This window comes from Benincasa hispida, chromosome 4, assembly GCF_027475165.1.
Source record: "Benincasa hispida cultivar pf3 chromosome 4, pf3_genome.v1.1, whole genome shotgun sequence".
NCBI lineage: Eukaryota > Viridiplantae > Streptophyta > Magnoliopsida > Cucurbitales > Cucurbitaceae > Benincasa > Benincasa hispida.
In genome coordinates this window covers 19272473-19293155 of record NC_143481.1, presented here as the reverse complement: position 1 = coordinate 19293155, position 20683 = coordinate 19272473, and the positions used below count along the sequence as shown (strand labels likewise).

General features: G+C 33.6%; 1 long non-coding RNA gene across 2 annotated transcripts; it reads left to right on the top strand.

Annotated features, from left to right (window-relative positions):
- The first annotated feature begins 16115 nt into the window (after positions 1 to 16115).
- Positions 16116 to 19812, top strand: LOC120075745 (uncharacterized). Of its 2 annotated transcripts, none has more exons than XR_016528882.1 (7): positions 16116 to 16502; positions 16618 to 16650; positions 16765 to 16818; positions 18668 to 18741; positions 18822 to 18948; positions 19207 to 19258; positions 19473 to 19812. It is a non-coding gene; the product is annotated as an uncharacterized LOC120075745 (long non-coding RNA). The 2 variants fall into 2 exon arrangements; XR_005481418.2 differs by having other exon boundaries at positions 19054 to 19258.
- Positions 19813 to 20683: the final 871 nt, after the last annotated feature.

Below are 20683 nucleotides of genomic sequence, written 5' to 3'. Positions count from 1 at the left end.
AAACAAGAACTATCAGAAATAAACGCACGATCGCATAACCAGTTAAGTCGATAACTTTAGACGATGAAGCATGATATGACATGGGCAGTGGAAGTCAAATCCCAGATTAAGTTGGTGGCTAATAAGAAAACTTTGTTCAACATTCAATGAATTTCTGACGCGTTACGGGCGGCGTATCAGGGTATGGAATTTAATGCACCTTATCAGCACAATCAAGAGTGATAAAAGAGATGTCATCCTCAAAAGGCTATAAATACACATGCAATCACCAAGCAAGATAGACAAGAGATACAAAATTTTTTAAAAGAAAACTCTGTCAATAACCCTTCTCGTTCAGCTATAAAAACACCCTAATGAGAGCTTAGGTCTCTTGTGGAATAAGAGAAGCTCCATTTTTTGGTATTTTAATGAAGCAGACAACATTAGAGCCGGGGGAGCAAGACATTGCATACCAAGGCTTGATTCTCTATCACTTTCTTCATATTACAATATATTTGTGTTGTATCGTTAACATTGAAAAGTTCAAAGTCTGCAATATAAATACATATTTATTCCATCCTTTGTTCATTTTCTCTATCATTATCATGAGTAGCTAAATTACTTTATGGGTTGAGAAGCATATAACCAGCACAAACTAAGTAACAAAAGAATTGTGCGATCAACTTATTTTATGTATGTCTACTTGTGTCACTTGAATAAATCAAAAGATTATTCTAAGTAAATTGAATCTAGGTTTGAAAAAACAAACTTAGATTTAAAACTCATGAAACAAGAGGAGATGCTCCTTAGAAATAAGTACATCTTTTACATATTGCATTCATCGCATGCATCCTAGAGATAGGATAGTGTGGCTAGATATACTAAGAAGTATTGGTCATAATATCAAGTGCATTGCTTGAATACATGATTCATATAGTTGCTTAGGAAGTGTTGGTGAAAATTCTTCTCAACCCTATCATCGCATATCAGTATCTAACAACCACTGATCACACTGTTTCACTTAAAGCACAACCCTTGTCACATAAAGCTTAGAGTTAGAATAATACCAAAAATCGACCATTTGTGAGCAATCTCTAAGTTCAACCCTGGACTTACCAGGACCCTGGTTGGACTTACACTTGGGTTCTACCAGGAAAAACAAAGCATTATAACCTTATAATCATTATTCATCTCATCACATGGTATGAACGCATCAAGTTTTTGGCATCGTTTCCAGGGATTGCATTTACTACATGTGTTAAGACTATTCTTATTGATCTTTACAAACCTCGATTATTGGTGTATTGTACCTTAACTGCGAAAAAGGTACAAACGTTCTATGAGCGAAAGGTCGACGCTTGAGCCTGCACATGACTTAGAAATTGAGAGAACCTTCTGCAAAAGATAGAGAGCTGACAAAAGAAGATGACATAATAGAGCTTGAAGGATGGCAGAATACCAAAATCATCCAGAAGTGTCACGAATAATGAATAACAATGAAGACGATGCACTTGCCAATCCCATTCTATTGGCAAGCGATAGCAACAGATGGATTAGGGATTATGCATCACCAAATTTATATGATTTATTACCAAGAATCATGCAACCAGCCTTAGACGAGACCAGATTCAAAATCAAGCCTGTAATGCTTCAAATGATTCAAACGGTTGGTCAGTTTGAAGGAAGGCACGACGAGGATCCCCACGCCTATCTGAGAAGTTTTGTTGAAATCTACAATACCTTTTTACTTCCGAATTACACCCTAGAGGAAGTATGGCTCACATTATTCCCATTTTCACTATGCGATGAAGCTAGAAAATGGGCATACTCACTTGAACCCGGCAAAATAATATCCTGGGAATAATTAGTAGAGAAGTTCATGAAGAAGTACTTTCCATCAAAAGAGAATGCAAAGAGAAAAAGGTTAATCACTAACTTTTAGCAAGAAAAAAATGAAATGATCAGCGATGCATGGGCGAGATTCAAGCGACTAGTGAGTGATTACCCACATAACGGACTCCCTGATTGTTTGTAGATGGAAATTTTTTATTATGGTTTGAACTTAGCCTTATAAATTGCAGTAAATGTTGTTGTGGCAGGTGGATTATTAGACAAAACATATATGTAGGTTAAAAACATTCTTGATCGAATCTCGAAGAACCGTGAAGATTGGCAAGAAAATGAATATGGATCAAGAACGAATAGAAGCCAGAATAATGATGTTATCGCATCACTACAAACACAGGTGAATGCAATGATTAATTTGCGACAGGCGATGACCATGGCCAAGTCTGTCGTGAAAAGTGGGCAAGTGAATGCAGTCGCACAGATGAATAATGGAAGTTGTGTCCTTTGTGAAGAACCTCATCCTTTCAGGAGTGCCTGTGTAATCCACAATCTGTTTATTTCATTAAAAACAACCTTTTTCCAACACTTACAATCCCAGATGGAGAAATCATCCCAATTTCTCTTAGGGTGGTAATCAACAACAAACACAAGCTAGCTCTCATAATGCCCAAAGGGACGGACCACCAGGGTTTCATCAAAGACCAAATGGGCACCATCAAGCAGCCAGCTCACCTCAACCATCAATCTTCTCTTCCTTATAAAACTTGTTGAAGGAATACATACTAAAGAATGAAACAACTCTTCAAAACCAAGCAACATCAATTCGCAATCTTAAGGTGCAAATGGGACAAATTGCTAGCGAATTGAAAAACAGGACACTAGGTACACTTCTAAGCACCACAGAGATTCCTCTCAATGTGGAGGCAAGCCAAAACGAAGGAAAGAATCGTGATCAATGAAAGAAATAATTGATCGCAACTCCACTGCCATAACAAGTCATAAGTCATAACAACTCTACACTCGTGGGGGCAAGCCAAAACGAAGGATACACACTTGGATCAGCGCAAGATCACAACAAAAATAACAAGGAGAAATCTTACTTCGTATTATTGAAAACCCCATTTCTGAAAAAAAAAAAAATATGAGATTGATTCAGAAATGAGTAAGGGATTTTTGAAGATTAAGCTTGTGGCTTCTCAAATTTAAAAATAATTTCAGAAGGAAAAGGCATAAAACTCAAGAAGATTCTAGTCTAGCAATCTGAGTTAAGCACTTTGAGGGGTCAAGGCGACTTGAAGGAAATCAGAAGCGAGATTTCCATAAGCAGCAAAACAAGACTATTCCAAATTACAATCATAAATGAATATATATTTATAGTCGACTTCAAATAAGCGGTTATACAATTCAAATGCAGAAATTACAGAATGAAAAAATACAATGCACAGAAAACAACTTTACACACATATGAAGGTGCGTCTCCACGCTTCGTTGCGCAATTGCTCGAACAATCAGCAACCTCGAACGCTTAATCTACACGACCACAACACAGCACGAACTCTTCGCACTCATCCTCAACGATCTCCTCAATCACGATCTCCTTCGCAACAGCGAACGATCTCCAGAAAACCTCGACGGTGTCGAGTTGAGTCTGACACCACCAACAAGGCGACCTTGGTATTCTCAGTTTGAGAATCCAGAGGGTGGGCTCTATTTGGACTTGGTATGAGGCAGATGAAGGAGGAAACAACGATCGCGTACACGACTGGGCAAGTGGGAGATGGTAGAGACCTATCGTATAGGTCGATGCCCAATTGTTTAGATAAAACTAAACGATTGTCTAGCAAAAGATATGTGATCGTTTAGCTCATTGTTTAGCTCGGTCTGTCGCCTACAGACTCTACACGATCATTTACCTTGGGCCAGCGATCGTCTAGCAAAACTATGCGATCGTTTAGTAACTACTGCACGATCGTTTAGCTATACTCTACACGATCGTTTAGCTCGCTCGGCCGTCGTTTAGTAAATTTGAATTTACTTGACGACTTCGTGAGTTTCTTTTGCATGGAGAGAAAACTCAAAACCTTTTCAATCTTTTGTAAAAACTTCTTTTTAAAATAGGAAAACCATTTTCCTTTAAACTCACGATTACCATGATTGAATAATCACCCACTACTTTGGTTATTTAAAATAACAAGAATTAATTATCCAATAATTAATATTATTATAAACATAAATGATAAGCAACTTATCATACTATATTTATAACCTATAGTTTTAATATTTCATTTCATGAAACATATAAACCATAGTTCTTTTTCTATTCCATGGTACTTAATGTAAATCTCATTTACATCAATCCTCCACTAGATGTATCTCATTCATCAAACCGATTATATCATATATAATCAAAATACCTCTTGTCAATTTGAACATTTCAAATCAACACCAAGAACTGATCCTCAACTGAATCCATTGAGCTACCAAGAGGACCTCATGAACCTGTAGCTTAAAGCTCCAACGGTACGTGAATAACTGACTAAACTCTTTAGTCACGGGATCCACCATCTGTTAACTGCTAGGCACTCCATTAAAGATCGACAGTTGAACTCTTCTTACCACAGATATATTATGTGTCCATCTTAACCAATCAGCAGTGCGACAACCCTTCATAGATCGCTCGTAAGTACAGTTGGGCCAAAAACCGTTATGCCCCTATAGTTACATTTGTCTCCTTAAGTACCATTGATCCCTTTAATGAACATAAGTCATAGTCCTCCTATGACTGAGTCTTCACTTCCAAAGAGAAGCTGTGGCCACTATGTTCAAGCCCCGGAATCAGCCCTTAAGGGAGTAATCTCTCTACTTATCCCTGCTTCGGGAAAGGAGTGAATTTCATCTTGTGGATTGAGTTCCCAGCTCCCAGATCAGACAAGTTCCCAAAAAGGTAGGCATGTTGAGTTGGCAATCTGGCCACTCTCACTCATACTAATCAAAGGACCGCCCTCAAAGGCAGGAGTTCCCAAAACACTCAGGATTGAGGTCGTGTCACCTATGGTCGTTTAGGTGAGATGTAAGTCTCTAGTATCAATGGCGTTATATAAAGAGTCTAATCATCTTGTGGTCCAGGTTTTATACAAAGTCTTTGTATAGGACACCCCCGCTCCACGTCTCCACATGAATGGTTAGGATCTATCATCTGTAATAGTTTACAACACTTACAAACCTCTACAAAGCGGGCCGTATTCGTAGTGTCACCAGGATTAGGTGTCCCACCTTAATCCTTATACTACAGACCGATTTAGGTTATCACTTAAGGCATGATCCACTTGTATATCACATATACATGCTTAAGTTCACATAAGATAACCAAGGAGCTTTGTTTATTGGATATGAGTAAATGCCATAATTAAATAACATTTATTTTATTCATTGAACAATGTGTATCCTTACAAAACAATGAGACTCCGAGAGAATTAGGACACCAATCCCAACACGACTAATCAAGGTGATCGGGACTTTAAGAAATTCTAAGTATATGCTTGAGGACAATCATTGTTTTAAATTTGGGGGTGTTATAACTTGTAGAAATACAAGTTATTTTATCTCTCTCATCTAAAAGAATAAGAAAAAGCTCTGAAAGTACGACATTTTTTCTAAAGAATTTATAAAGTAATCATAGTATGCGATGATACATCTTCAAGCCTGATCTATCTGAATTTTGAGCTAATGTCACTATTTTAATGCAAAACGCCCACTAATACGATCAAACAAGAACTATTAGAAAAAAATGCACGATCGTATAACCAGTTAAGTCGATAACTTTAGGCGATGAAGCATGATATCATATGGGCGGTGGAAGTCAAATCTCAGATTGAGTTGGTGGCTGATACGAAAAGTTCGTTGAAGATTCAATGAACTTCTGACGCGTTACAGGCAGCGCATCAGAGTATGTAATTTAATGCAGCTTATCAGCACAATCATGATGAAGAGAAGAGAATTCATCCTCAGATGCCTATAAATACCCATGAAATCACCATGCAAGATAGATGAGAGACACGAAATCTTTGAAAAGAAAATTCTATCAAGAATCTTTCTCGTTCAGCCATAAAAACACCCCAGTGAGAGCTTGGGTCTCTTGTGGAAGAAGAGAAGCTCCATTGTTCGATATTTGAGTAAAGCAGACAACATTAGAGTTGGAGGAAGCAAGACATTGCACACCACGACTTGATTCTCTATCCCTTTCTTCATTCTACAGTGTATTTGTGTTGTATCATTAACATTGAAAACTTCAAAGTCTACAATATGAATACTTATTTATTCTATCCTTTGTTCATTTTCTCTATCATTATCATGAGTAGCTAAATTACTTTATGGGTTGAGAAGCATATAACCAGCACGAACTAAGCAATAAAAAAAATTGTGCGATCAACTTGTTTTATGTATGCCTACTTGTATCACTTGAATAAATCGAAAGATTATTCTAAGTAAATTGAATCTAGGTTTAAAAAAAAACACAAATTTAGAACTCATGAAACAAGAGGAGATGCCCCTTAGAAATATATCTTTTACATATTGCACTCATTGCATGCATCCTAGAGATAGGATAATGTGGTTAGATGCACTGAGAAGTATTGGTCGTAATATCAAGTGCATTCCTTGAACGCATGATTCATATAGTTGCTTAGGAAGTATTGGTGAAAATTCTTCTCAACCCTATCATTACATATCAGTATATAACAACCACCACTCAAACTGTTTCACTTAAAGCACAACCCTCGTCCCATAAAGCTTAGAATTAGAATAATACCAAAAATCAACCATTTGTGTGAACATTTTATTTGCATTAAGATTAGAGTATTAGTTCATCACACACAGGTAAGCAATCTTTGAGTTCAACCCTGGACTTACCAGAACCCTAGTTGAACTTACACTTGGGTTCTACCAGAAAAAACAAAGCGTTATAACCTCATAATCATTATTCATCTCATCGCATGGTATGAACGCATCAATAACTGTTACATGAGTTTTAAGTATTACAGACCATATTATTCATATTGTTCATGTGGAGATATGTAAGTGAGAGTATCCTTTATAAAGAGTTTATATAAGACCGGACCATGAAATGATTAGTTTCTCAGTATAACACTATTGCTTGAAACTAACTTTTTACTAGGATGACCATAGGTGACTTGACCTTAATCCTGAGTGAGTTGTGAACTCCTATCTATGAGCGCAATCCTTTAATCTATATGGATGAGAGTGGTTTATTTCGTCGACTCAATATTGTTGGGTTATATGTTCTAAAACTCGCGGTTTGTAATTTTTAAACATATTTTATTAAATAAAGTTGCTATTAAGGTTATTCAATAAAATTGTTATTGAACATGTAAATTGCACTTGTAAAGCCTAAATCCAACAAACTAAACGAACCCCTAGCTTTAGCGTGAATACTTAAACTTTATGTAGAAATATAAAAGAGGATCAAGTTTGAGTATATAGCCAAAATAGTCTATAAGTATAAGGATAAGGTTGGGTACCTTATCCTGGGAACACTATGGATACGACCTGTTTTATATTTGATACAAACGATGTGATCCCAAAATCGTTCATGTGAAGACATGTATGTGGGTCATCCTATGCAAACAATGTTTACATAAGACCAAACCACGAAATAGTCATTTTTCTTTATAACGTCGTTTACTATTAAAACTGACTATTTCAATAGATGACCTAAGGTAACTCGATCTTAATCCTGAGCTAACTATAAACTCTTGTTTATTCGGGAGTATCCTTTAATTTGTATGGGTGAGAGTGGCTCAACATTGCTGCTTAATAAGCCTCCCATTTTAGGGGTAAGACCGGGTAGGTAGCTGGGGACATAGTCCTGCAAGATGGAATTTGCTCCTATCGACTTTAAGGATAGTAGATGAGTTGTTCCCTTAAGTACTAACTCTTAGTCTTGAACAAGGGGCCTCACCCTCTCTATGACTGAAAGGGACTCGCTTTATTGGTAGGTCCATCAACCAATTGTTTACTAGTGAATCAGTAAAGACTTAAGTAGCAAGATGTATTATAGGGGTAAAACAGTAATTTTATCCCAAGTATAGATACGAACAACCTGTGAAGGATCGACTTACTGATTATGGTTAAATCAAGTGGACAAAAATATATCTACAATGAAGAGAGTGAAGCTACTAGGCTTTAGTGAATTGACCCGATAGTTAACAAATGTTGGTTAATTCGGTTCGGATCGTTTGAGCTCATGATCTGTAGGTCCATGAAGTCCCTCTACTAGCTCATAAATAGATTAATCTTTAGAATAGTGTGTTGAGAGAGTTGGAAATGTTAAAATTCAGATTAAGGATTGGAATATTGTATATGATATAATTAATATTTAATTATCGAATTAAACAAATTTGGAGAGATGAAAATATTTAAATTTGATTTAAATATTGCATATATGAATATGGATTCATATTTGGATTAGACATTTTTTTATTAATTTAATATTTGATATTAAATTAATTGAATAATTTAATTAATTATTTATTTAAACAATTAATTAATTTTATGAAATTTGAAATTCAAATTTAACATTTAAAATTAATTTAATCTATTTAAATTGATTTAATTTTTAAATATATAAAATTAGAATTGGTAGTAGATTTATCCCAAAAATCCACTACCAATTCCACCTAATCCAATTATTTAGTGCTTTTTTAAATGACAAATTATTGTTAAATTAAATTGCATGTTGAAATCTATACAAGATATTTAATTTGATTAAAGACTTCATGCAAAATTAAAAAATTTGAAGAAAAAAACTGTTTTTCTCTAAAATCCTCTCAAACTCCAAACTCCAAACTCATTGAAAATATCTCTCAATTTCGATTCCACCACCCAATCTAAGGCCAAGAGTGTAGGATCCCTATGAAGGGTCCACAGCAGAAGCAGATCGTCCCAATTTTTCCAAATTTTACAATAAACAAAACAAAATTTACATATTCAACAAAATTAATACAACATGCTTTTAACAACTTATAGGAAAAATAAATTAGGGTTCATAACCCTTACCTTTGAAGAACAGTCTTCAATGAATTCCCTCGAATTGATGAACACCACCACGAACGATTACCTCGGTATTCTCTGGATGAGAATCTAGGAGGAGTGGGGCTCTGGCTATTTTGGTTAAGAGGGAATTAAGAAAGAGGAGAGGAAGAGGAAGATGGTAAAAACTTAGTCTTTTTTGTCTTCTCTGTCTCTTTCTTTTTCACACACGAAGAAGAAGAAGAAGCCACTTCCCCACTTACGTCATGTGGAGAGAAAAGAGGGGAGAAGGAGTCAACTCCCTCCCATTAATTATTTCAAAAAAATAATTAAATAAAACAAAATTAAAATAAACTTAATTTATTTTAATAAATAATTATATATATATATATATATATATATATATATATATATATATAATAAACAATTTATCATATAATATGTGTATTAAACAATATGTTATATCTAATAAACACTTTATCATATAATATATGTATTAAACTATGTGTTATATCAAATATAATATATAACTTATAGTTTCTTTTCTCTCACTAGTGACATTTGACATAAATCACATTTACATTAAATTTAACATTATGAATCCATTTAATATTTGAATCATATTCAAATATTTACTTCCTCTCATTAATATTATAATGTATCAAATACATTATAGTAATTATATCATATATAATTAAAATTTAATTAATTATATCATATATAATTAATTTCTCGATAAATTTGTACAATTCAAATTAATTCAAAAACTTATTCTCATTAAATCCCTTTGAGCTACCGATGGGACCTCATGGACCATAGCTTGAAGCTCCAACGATACGTGAATAATTAATTAAACTCTTTAATTAAATTTTTCATCATCTGTTAACTGTGGGGCACTCCACTAAAGACCAACAACTGCACTCTTGGTACTATAGATATATTTTGTGTCCATTGGATATAACCAATCAACAGTACGATAACCCTTCACAAAATCCTCATAAGTACAGTTGAGTCAAAATTACCGTTTTGCCCCTATAGTAATATCTATCTCCTTAAGTGCCACTGATTCCTCTAACGAACAATAAATCATAGTCCAACTATGACCAAACCCTTCTTGAGCCAGGAGAGGGTATGGCACGACATTGTTCAAGGCCCGGAATCAGTCCTTAAGGGAGCAATTTATCTATTTACCTCGACATTGGGGAAGGAGTGAATTCCCTCTTGTGTAGCTCTGTTTCCAGCTCTCCAATCAGATAAATCCTCAAAATGGTAGGCTTATTGAGTCAGCGATCTGGCCACTCTCACCCAATACAAATCAAGAACTGCCTTCATGGGCAGAAATTCACAACTCACATAGGATTAAGGTCAAGTTATCTATGGTCATCCTGGTGAAATGTAAGTCTCTATTATGAATTGCGTTATATAATTAGACTAAACATTTCGTGGTCCGGTCTTATACAAACTCATTTATATAGAATATCTCCATATGAGTTATCAGGATCAGATCATTTGTAGCGCACTTTACAATAATTGTAACATCTCTACAAAGCAGACCATACTCATAGTATCACAAGGATAAGGTATCCAACCTTATCCATCTATTACAGACCATTTAGGTTATCACTTAAACATGATCCACACATATGTCTCTACATACATGTTTAAGCTATAAGATTACCTTGGATGTTAGTTTATTGGTTTTTGGTTAATGCAACTGATTTTGAAATACAACATCATATATTTTATTACATAAATAAAATGTTTGTATAATACAATTACAAACTATAAGACCCTACGAGATTTAGGACATCAACTTAAACAAAGAGGATAGTAGAGAAGTCCTTATGGTAGTCTACATCAAGCTCACAAGAAGAAACAAGCAGAGGATTGGAGCAATTAGAGGAATCTTCAAAGGTTGTCTTTCTAAACCCTATTTTCTAGAAAAATGGACATGCTTGCTTAATCACTAAAATTGATGTAGTTAGAGTGATTTTGATCCGAATTACTTCCTTATGTTGAATGACAACTCTATCAATTGCTACCAGAGCATGATTTAAGCACTCAATTTATGCTAATTTTAGCTTGGTGGGTGTTTTTCATAAGTTGTATGAAATGGGTGCTGATATGGATATTTTTCAGTTTTAGCATTAGATTTCTCCTCATTTATATTGTAATAATTATAATTCGCTCCTTGTTTATGGGCCTTAATGTGTGATTAAGGGTTTGTAAATTTATTAGAGTCAATAGAGTGGAAATTAGGATGTAATTGGAGGAGAAATTAAACATGCAAAAGCTGAAAATGAAGTAGTGGAGGCTGCTGGCTCACAAACATTGCAACACTGTTCATTAAGCAGCCTAGAAATACACGCACAAAGTTCGTCCGGTTCGGATGAAGCTGGCTCGGGCGGTTCACGGCTCGATTTGGCCGATTCGACTGCTGAAGGTACGGTTCATAAGTTTTTGGTTCGGTCTAGCCATATTTCAAGCATTGGAGGTCCGATTCGGGTGTTTTTGAGCTGGTTCAGGTCGGTCCGGGCAATTCAAGGTTATTTATCAATTATTCTTGTAATAATTAGCTTGTTTACTTGCTTAAGATGCCATCAATGTGTTTAATTATTTATGCATTGAGGAATGTATGTTATAATTAAATAAATCTTGTATGTGCATATAGTATGCCATGTAAATTTAAGTTCCCACCATAGGAAGTATGGAGCATGCATTAAAAGTATGTTATAATTAGTTATAATATATAGTATGCATGTGTTAGGGTTTCATGCATTTAATATAACGATGCATGTTATGGATGGAAAAACATGTCTACAACTTTATAAAGTTTTATAAAATGAATTAGACATTTAAACTTTATAACAAAGATAAGATGCATGCTCAACTAGGGTTAACTCATAACATTTTTTTTAAAATAGGTCATTATCTTGTATAACTAGCTAAATCATGTCTAAGGCTTAAGGTACTTAAGTTAACGGCTTACGGAACATCTGCTAGCTGGGGATTTTAGCCAACTCTTGAGTGTTGTTAACAAGGTTTTTTACCCAACAGTATTTACGAGCAATTTATGAAGGGTCAATTTATTTTTTATTGGTTATATTCAATGAACACATAAATATATCTACAATGCAAAGAGTACAGTTATCGATTTTTAATGGAGTGATCGACAATTAATGAATGTTGATTAATCCAATTAAATAGTTTAGTTGATTAATCTCGTATCATTAGAGCTTCTAATCTGTAGGTCTATAAGGTCCCCTTGTTAGCTTACTAAGGATAAATACACGGAATAATTTTTTTGGAATAATTTGAATTGTTCAAATTATCTATGGGAATTTAAGTAATTAATTATATTAATATATTTGTAATATATAATTTATTTTGATATATTATAATATATAGTTAATTATAAATATGATTCATAATTAAACTATATAATATGTGAGAAAAAATATTTGAATGAGATTCAAATATTATTTATATAAATAAGATTTGTATAAAAACTATAGCATAAAATTTAATATAAATATAATTCGTATTAAAATTATAGGATATAAGAGATAGCTACACTATAATATGATTATAATGCATATTATATGGTTTGTTATTTTTGTTCATCAAGAGTAAGTTTCTTCTTCTTTAATTCCTCTGTAGAAAGCATACTTAGGCTTCTTGTATGTTTATCCTGTTATTCAAAACATGTTTGCATTCTTCTCAATTTATTTACTGTACATAAATTGAATTCAAATTGTGCACCGTTCACATGCTTCCACGAGGAATTCAATTCCTTCATCTTCTACACAAAATTTAATGTTGATGGTTTTTTTGCTCGTTACAAGGCTCGTCTTATAGCCAAAGGGTATCATCAAATTGAAAGTTTTTATTTCTCTAGGCTTTTAGCCCTATGGTTAAGGAACCTACCAATCGGATAATTTTTATACTTGTTGCCACCTACTTTTGACCTTTGTATTAGATGGATGTCAAAAATGTCTTTTTGCATAGTCGATTATAAGAATTGTTTACATGTCTCAACCTGTTTGTTTTATCAACAAATCTTGTCCCTATCATGTTTGTTTTCTTCAAAAGAGTCTTTATGGGCTCAAACAGGCACCTCGAGCATTGTATGATCGTTTTGCTTCCTATTTACTCACCTTGGAGTTCGTCATGTCTACTTTTGATAATTCATTATTTGTTCAGTCTATCGATTCCTCTTTGACATGTCTTCTTCTATATGTTGATGAAATTGTAATTACTGGCTCTGATTCGGATTATGTTCATCGATTAAAGCTTATGTTCACCATAGAATTTCATATTTTAGATCTTGGCAAGCTCAGTTATTTTTTGGGTCTTGAAGTTCAGACTGTTATTAGTGGTATTTTTGTTAATCAAGTTAAATATCTTGTTAACCTACTCTATTCCTCTAACATGTCTGCAACCAAATCTCATCTCACATCTATGTCCACCTCTGTTGATCTTCATGCTCCTGCTCTACTTTTTTCTGATGTCACTCTCTATTGGAAGCTTGTTGGATCACTATAGTATCTCGCATTCACTCGTTAGGACATTGTCTTTGTTGTTAACCATGTTAATCAGTTCATGTAGCGGCCCACTATTGTTCATTACTCTGCTGCCAAATGCATCCTTCAGTATCTTTGTGGTATGTCAAGACTTGGTATTCTATCCAAGCCTACCAAGCTTTCTCTGCAGTTTTGTGATACTGATTGGGTTGGTGATTCCACTGATCGTCACCTCCACCTTAGAATATGTTGTTATCCTTGGCTCTTCTCATGTTTCTTGGTCTACTAAAAAACAACCCATTGTTTCTCACTCACCTATTGAAGCTGAGTATCGTTCTCTTGCCAATACCGCATCTGACGTTTATTAGCTCTGATAGCTATGGTGTGGTGTGATCTTCAGGTTTTTCTCTTTGATCCTCCTGTATTATGGTGTGACAATGTGTCTACTATCTCTCTTGTTAGCAATCCTATTTTTCATGCTCACACCAAATTGAAATTGACTATCATTTTATTCGTGAAAATATTCTTCGCAAAGATGTTACTATTCATTTTGTCTCCTCTTATGACCAGATTGCTGACTTATTCACTAAACCTCTTTCTCCATGCTCCTTTCAGAACTTTTTGGCCAAACTCATGACACTTCCCCACCTTGAGTTTGAGGGGGTGTATTAGATTTCCTAAGATTTGTTTAGATTTTCTATTAAAATCTTTTGTATCTTTTATTGTATTTTTTCTTAAAATTTAGGATTATTTGTATATCTTATTGTATCCACCTTATTATAAATATGTGCTCATTTTAAACATAATATTTAAGGAAAATATAGCTGAAAATTTTGAATTACCTGAGTCTTATTCATGGGGAGTTTATAGAGAGAAGGAGATGAATGCCACGTTGTGTCTTAGGCGGTGTGACTATGGGTACACAATATTTCATCTTGCTCAAGCATAATTTATTATATAATTTACTAATCTTCATTTTAAAAGTCAATATACTTAGTCGTCCATTGAACTATAGAAAACCTTTGCTGATCGTCCTACTTCATTTTCATAGACTCTTCAAGGCGGTGTGACTATGGGTATAAAGCCCTCCCTATATTCAACCACTTGTAAATTTTGTTCTAAATCTATCTAGAATTGTTTAGATTTCTAAAATTTTTAGGTCAATCGGTGATTTAAGATGAATGATGTCAGAGCATGTTGTCAGAGAGGTCATATGTTCAAACTTTTATAATTTTATTTTCCCTCTAATTACTATTGATCTTTACTTTTTAGGTCTTCTTCATATGTTGAGCCCACAAATGAGATGAGCGTTAGATCATATGCTATTAAATTTGCTTTCGCCTAACTTAAGTTTTTGGGTCAATTGGTGATTTAATAACTCAATCTTCTTATTCGTCTTTCTTCTTTTAAAAATGTGTTTCACTCCATAAATAGAAGGTATGTTCTTGAAGTTAAGAGTCATTCGATAGTTGGTGAATTGTATCTAAGTTCACTCCAAAATGAAGAACTCCCCGAGCTTTGCTCAACCCAACTGCGGTAGAGTTTTTTTTTTCCTTCAATTTTAATTTAGACAGATGTTAACTTTAATTAGTCCTAAATTGAAATGATGGTTGATAAGAAATATCCTTGAATTTTGACATAATTTATTGTTGTTCCAAATTAGCTTATTGGTAGAATGGTTGGTCATTTATTTCAAAAATACACTTATACTTTCAAAAGTTGTAACATTATTCCTAAACTTTCATGAACGTTTTAGAAATACTTTTGGAATAGAAATCCTTTAAAATTTTGGAGAAATTGAGATATGAAATGACATAGCAAAGACCTAGAACAAAAAATTGCATCATCACACCGTTTAGTTTATTGCTAGACAGTTTTAAATTCCGATATCTATTTGAAATTCTAAAGGATTTCTACTCCAAAAAGATAGTTTTTAAAATGTTGGAAAAAATGTAATTTTGGTCTCTAGACCAACTAGAAAATAGAGCCAAAATCTAGCTAGGGACCAAAAAATTTTTTTTCTTAAAATATTTATGAAAATTCAAGAGTAATATTGCAACTGAAGATATTTTTTAAACAAATGGCAAAGATCAAAGGTATTTGTTATAATCTAGTCTTCAATAATTTGTAATTCACATGAAAATTTGTCAAATTTTCTCCGGGATTTTTCAGAATTTCAAGTAATTAATTAAACCTATAGTTCTACGAGGGAATATAACTTCCACTACAAGAAATTTGACTTCAGATATCGGTTGGAAAACATAAACACGGATGTACGATGTCGGTTGCACGAAAAATGGATCTTTAATGTCAGTTTTAAACTGACATTATAGGTATATTATAATAAAGCTACAATGTCGGTTTAAAACCGACATTGTAGATAAACCTTGTTAAAGCCTTCCCTTTTTTCAAAATAAAATGAAATAAAAAAAAAAGTTTAAAACACTAAAATTTGTTCCCTCCTTCCCCTCGTTTTCATTTCCATTCAATCCTCTACTAAAAAGAAAAAGGAAAATAAAAGACCTAAACTAAAAATGTGTTTGGCCATGGAATTGAGAAGTTAGGGTTAAAAAGTAGGAGTATTGAACTCCACTCCTTGTTTGGCTCAAGGAGTAGGTAGGTCTCACTACTAAAAAAATATCAATTTTATATCTTATCCACTCCTTACACTAAGAGTCCCACTTCAAAACCTCTACACTTCATAACTCCCTACTCCTCACTATTTCACTCCTCACCCGGAACACCCCGTAAATGTGTAATGCCCAATCTCTCTATCTCTCTCTGAGTTTCCTCTCACACAAACCCTCTCTCTTTATTTCTTAGCCATCTACAGGAACCTCAATCGATAGCGTCCATCGCCTCCGCCATCGTTTAGCTGCCAACGTCCACACCATTGATTAAGAAGATCCAGCCATTGGCGTCGTCTGCAGATCACTATCGGACCGTTAGATCTGTGTATGCATACCAGTCGCACATTCGCCCAACTGTCAGCCTTTTTCCATTCATGCGTCTGTCTGGGTTTCTAGCATGCGAGTTCTGTCGTCGTGCGCTGCCGTTGATGAACCTCCATCGTTCCTATGGGTTTCACCGGAAGCTTGGAGTTAGGTAAGGATTGGTTTATTTTGGTATGTTTTGTGAATTTTCTTGAAGGTCTTGTTCAACCATTGAAGTTTTGGCCTAATAATTGGTTTAATTTCGTTTTTTGGGGTTGGATTCGAAGTTTGGAAGGTGTCGAAGCTATTGTTCAGTGGAGGTAAAGTCCGTTTTGGTGGATTTTAGTAACTTCTTAAGGTTTTAAATTCTATTGGGATGCTTATTTATTGCTGGAATATTTGGGTTAATTCTCTAATGTTGACTTGTTGTTTAGGAGGAAGCCTTTGAGTGGAATCTTGGGTGATTTCTGGATCAAATGCACATTTGGGTAAGTGGTTTAAGGACACTTAAGTAAACTGTGATTTGAAATTATACTCTTTGGGTAAAACTAATTATGGTTTATGTTTACACTGCTTCATTTTGAGAAAATCAAAATAAGAACGAGTTGTGGTGGTATGCGAGGGAAGGTTGTGTGTGGCTGAAAATGGAACAAACCATTTTAGTCTTTTTATACAAGCCAATTTTCCCCTCCCCTTCAAAGCCTATGTAGGATGTCACTATCTAAGTACATTAGACAATTGGTCCTTGCTTGATAAATCATCATTTCAAAAACTAATTCATAGAAAAACCAACGTTCTTATCTCTTGTCATTTGTCTTCCTGCACATTGTATTTGCATTTGCTAAATTTTTTTTATTATTATTTGAATAAGGGCCTGTTTAAAACACACATTGAAGGTGTTCTAAAAACTATTTTGAGAGATTACCAAACACCTTGATTTCTTCTAAAATAACTTAATTTAAAAAATTAAACACTTGAAAAGTTAAACTAAACACCCCATAAATTATTGTAAGGTGTTTGTTGATACTACTTTTTTTCTTTTTGTTTTAAACTTTAGGCATAGAGTATTTGCATTCATTTTTTATTTTTATTACCTTGTTGAGATTATTTAGTTTCATAAGTTTAGTTGTTTGTTTTTATTTGTTTATATTTTTGTAATTTTTTGTTTATGTTCATGTATTTTTTTCAAAATGAATACAGTTACCATTGTCCTTTCTCTTAGTTATTAGGTTGTGCCTATAAGCATGAGAAAGAGGCTGCACAATTTCTCCTGAATTTTTATGCAATGGGTGCCTAATTATTCGAAATGCTTTTGGGTACATATCCTCTTTCCTGTGCATTTGGACTAAATATTGCTCATTTTGAAAATTTATGGTACCTTTTATTGTGAACCTCTTCTTATGGATTCTACTCAATGAATTGACAACTATGCAGATTAAGTAAAATTTTTATTGCAACCTCAGCTTGCACAATCGTCTGGCAGCTAATAGCCACTCATTACTTTTAGCACTATGATATATATAATTAACATAATGTTTACATTGACAAACCTTTTTCTCATTAAATTTGTAGTATGGTAACTTCTCACTTATAACTTTTTTTGTAGCATGATAGAGAGACTTATTAATTAGCATGGATGTTCCATCGCTGATGTTTAATAAGTAGTATCTATTAGTTCTCTTTCTCTCTCTTGCTCTTTTTTGTCTCATTTGTTTCTTGGATGGCCATATTTTGATGACTAACCAGTAGAATATGGACTCGCAGGAGAAGAATTACTTATCAAAGCATTGATTTTTCTTGAACTTGATTGAAAAATGGTGACTGATGTTGAACTTGATTGAATTATCAGTGAATGTATGTCCAGGAGTTAAATGTTTTAGTTGCTTAAGAATTCTAATTTAAATTATCAATGTTCTTGAATTAAATGTTCTCTGGATGTTTAAGGAGGTTGTACTCTTGGGCCTTGGCAACATGACGTTAATGTTCTTAATATATATCTTAACTACGTGATTTTTGTCTTTAAACTTTCAACCAAATGCTATAGGTTCTCACATTGCACATGAAGGTTCGCTTTCTTATACTTTCTTCTAACATTTTTGTGGACTTCAACTAGAGCTACTTCATTGCTAATAAATTGTTGAAGAAGTCTACTTAACTACTGAATCTGTGACACATACTTGATTTTTTAAAATGATTTCTGAACTAAAATGCAGGTTATATAAGGGTTCTCATGAATACTGTTGCCTTTTCTCTATACTTCTCAAATAAAATAATATTGTCAGTCCTCAATCTTGTCGCGTGAGTGCTCAATTTCCCAGATTTCCATTTCTTTTCCAGCAATATCTTAATTCAAAGGGTGGAAAACTTGACATGTTTTTTCTACTGAATTCATGTTCACAAATTCAATCAAGGTACATACCCTATTTATGTTTTTTGGAAGAAAATTATATTGGAGAGCCCTTAACTAACCTATGTACATTTTTGTTGACAGGATGCTTTCAATAACTTGAACTATGATAGTCGTTTAAGTCGGAAAATTATCTTTAAAATGTAATGTATTTTTCTTGAACAACTAAGTTTCCACGTTTTGGAGTTGTGCCAGACATGGTAACAGACCGGTAGGTATAAAATGTTTAGCTGTTTTCTAGGTGACTAAATTCTAGTTAAAAACCTGCCTCTTTCTAGGTAGATTCATCTGAGTTTTTGAATTCTTCTCCTTGCAGGTACTTAATATTCCAACCAAAATTAACATGAGTACTATTGAATTTATCACTTCTGTGAAGCTCATTAAAATGAGTGATACGGTTGGATCTTCTCCTTACAAGTTCCTATTTTTTTTTTTTTTTTTCTTTTGGCATGTTTTCTCACGGTTGCAGGACCAAGCTTTTAATAAGGAAATATCCAGCCAAATGTGGATGATTCTTTTAGGTAAAAATACTTCCTGATTCTCCATCCCCATCACCCTTTTCTATTTTCTATTTTCTGTTTTATGGGTAAATTCATGGGTAGTGTTTTACTTCTTAGTGAACTAAGGAAGGGAAAATAAAATAAAATAATTCATTTAAGTTTTGCTAAATGTGCTTGTTTTCTGTTTTGGTGTACCTTTTTCGTTGAAATAACATGTTTCGTTGAATTTGCTCAGGTGAAAATCTAAAGAGAGGTTGATGAATATAGCTCTAATAAACGCGTTTTCCTTCCATGGTGGTGGATCCGAGTGAGCTTTACAACCTTTGCAGAATTATGCTTCAGATAAAGTATTATATTGGGCAATCATAAATGAGCCTAACGCATTTGCTGAGGGAGGATATGACTTGTTCTAATTCTAGGAACTTAATACTTGTTGGTTGTCTCAGTATATGGTTCCAAGTCTTTCATACGTTTGTCTTCAATGTAGAATATATATATATATATATAGATACATACTTCGTGGTTGATACTTAGGGTTTTGTTGTCTAAATAATATGGAATTGATTTGGATGAAACATCTATTTTATTCTAGTTTTGAAGTTAAATTATTGGGACAGTTGCAAATATAGACATTAGATCCAAAGTATTAACAGATATAACATAATGTAAAAAAAAATGTAAATATGGACAATGATAGACTATATCATTGGTAAGAGTCTATCAACGTTAGAAGTCTATCGTTGATAGACTTGGGAGTCTATTAACGATAGAAATCTATTGCTGATAAATTTGTCTATATTTGCAATTTTTTTAAAATGATGTTATACACTTGGTTATTATTCCTAAAAATATTATTAATTGCAATTGCCCTAAATTATTATCTTATTTCTCTTTTATGACTTATTGAGGATTTGTGCAAGCAATTAAGATTTTATTTTGTGCATGTATATGTGAGGTGAAAGAGAAATTTTATTGATTTGAACGTGTGTGAGAAAAATATATATATATATATATTTCAATATCAAAACGATGAAAGACATTTAATATCGGACCATTACTAGCAAAAAGTAGGTGAAAATCGACATTGAAGATGATGTTCAATGTCAGTCAAAAATCGACATTGAAGATAGTATTCAATATCGGTGGAAAACTGATATTGAAGATAATTGCCATTGAAAATTTGGTGATCTATAGTGTCGATTTAAAACCAATATTGAAGATTTTTTATAACACAATTTTCGATGTCGATTTTAAATCGATATTATATCCTATAATATCAATTTAAAATTGCCATTAAAGTCCAATTTTATTATAGTGTTCACATATCTGAATTCAGATTAAATCTTCAAGTTCTTCGTGGAAGCATTATGCCCTGTTTCACTTTTATGTACATAATGGATGTCCTTAAAAGATGTGTTTGATTGAATGATAGCTTTCATTCAAATG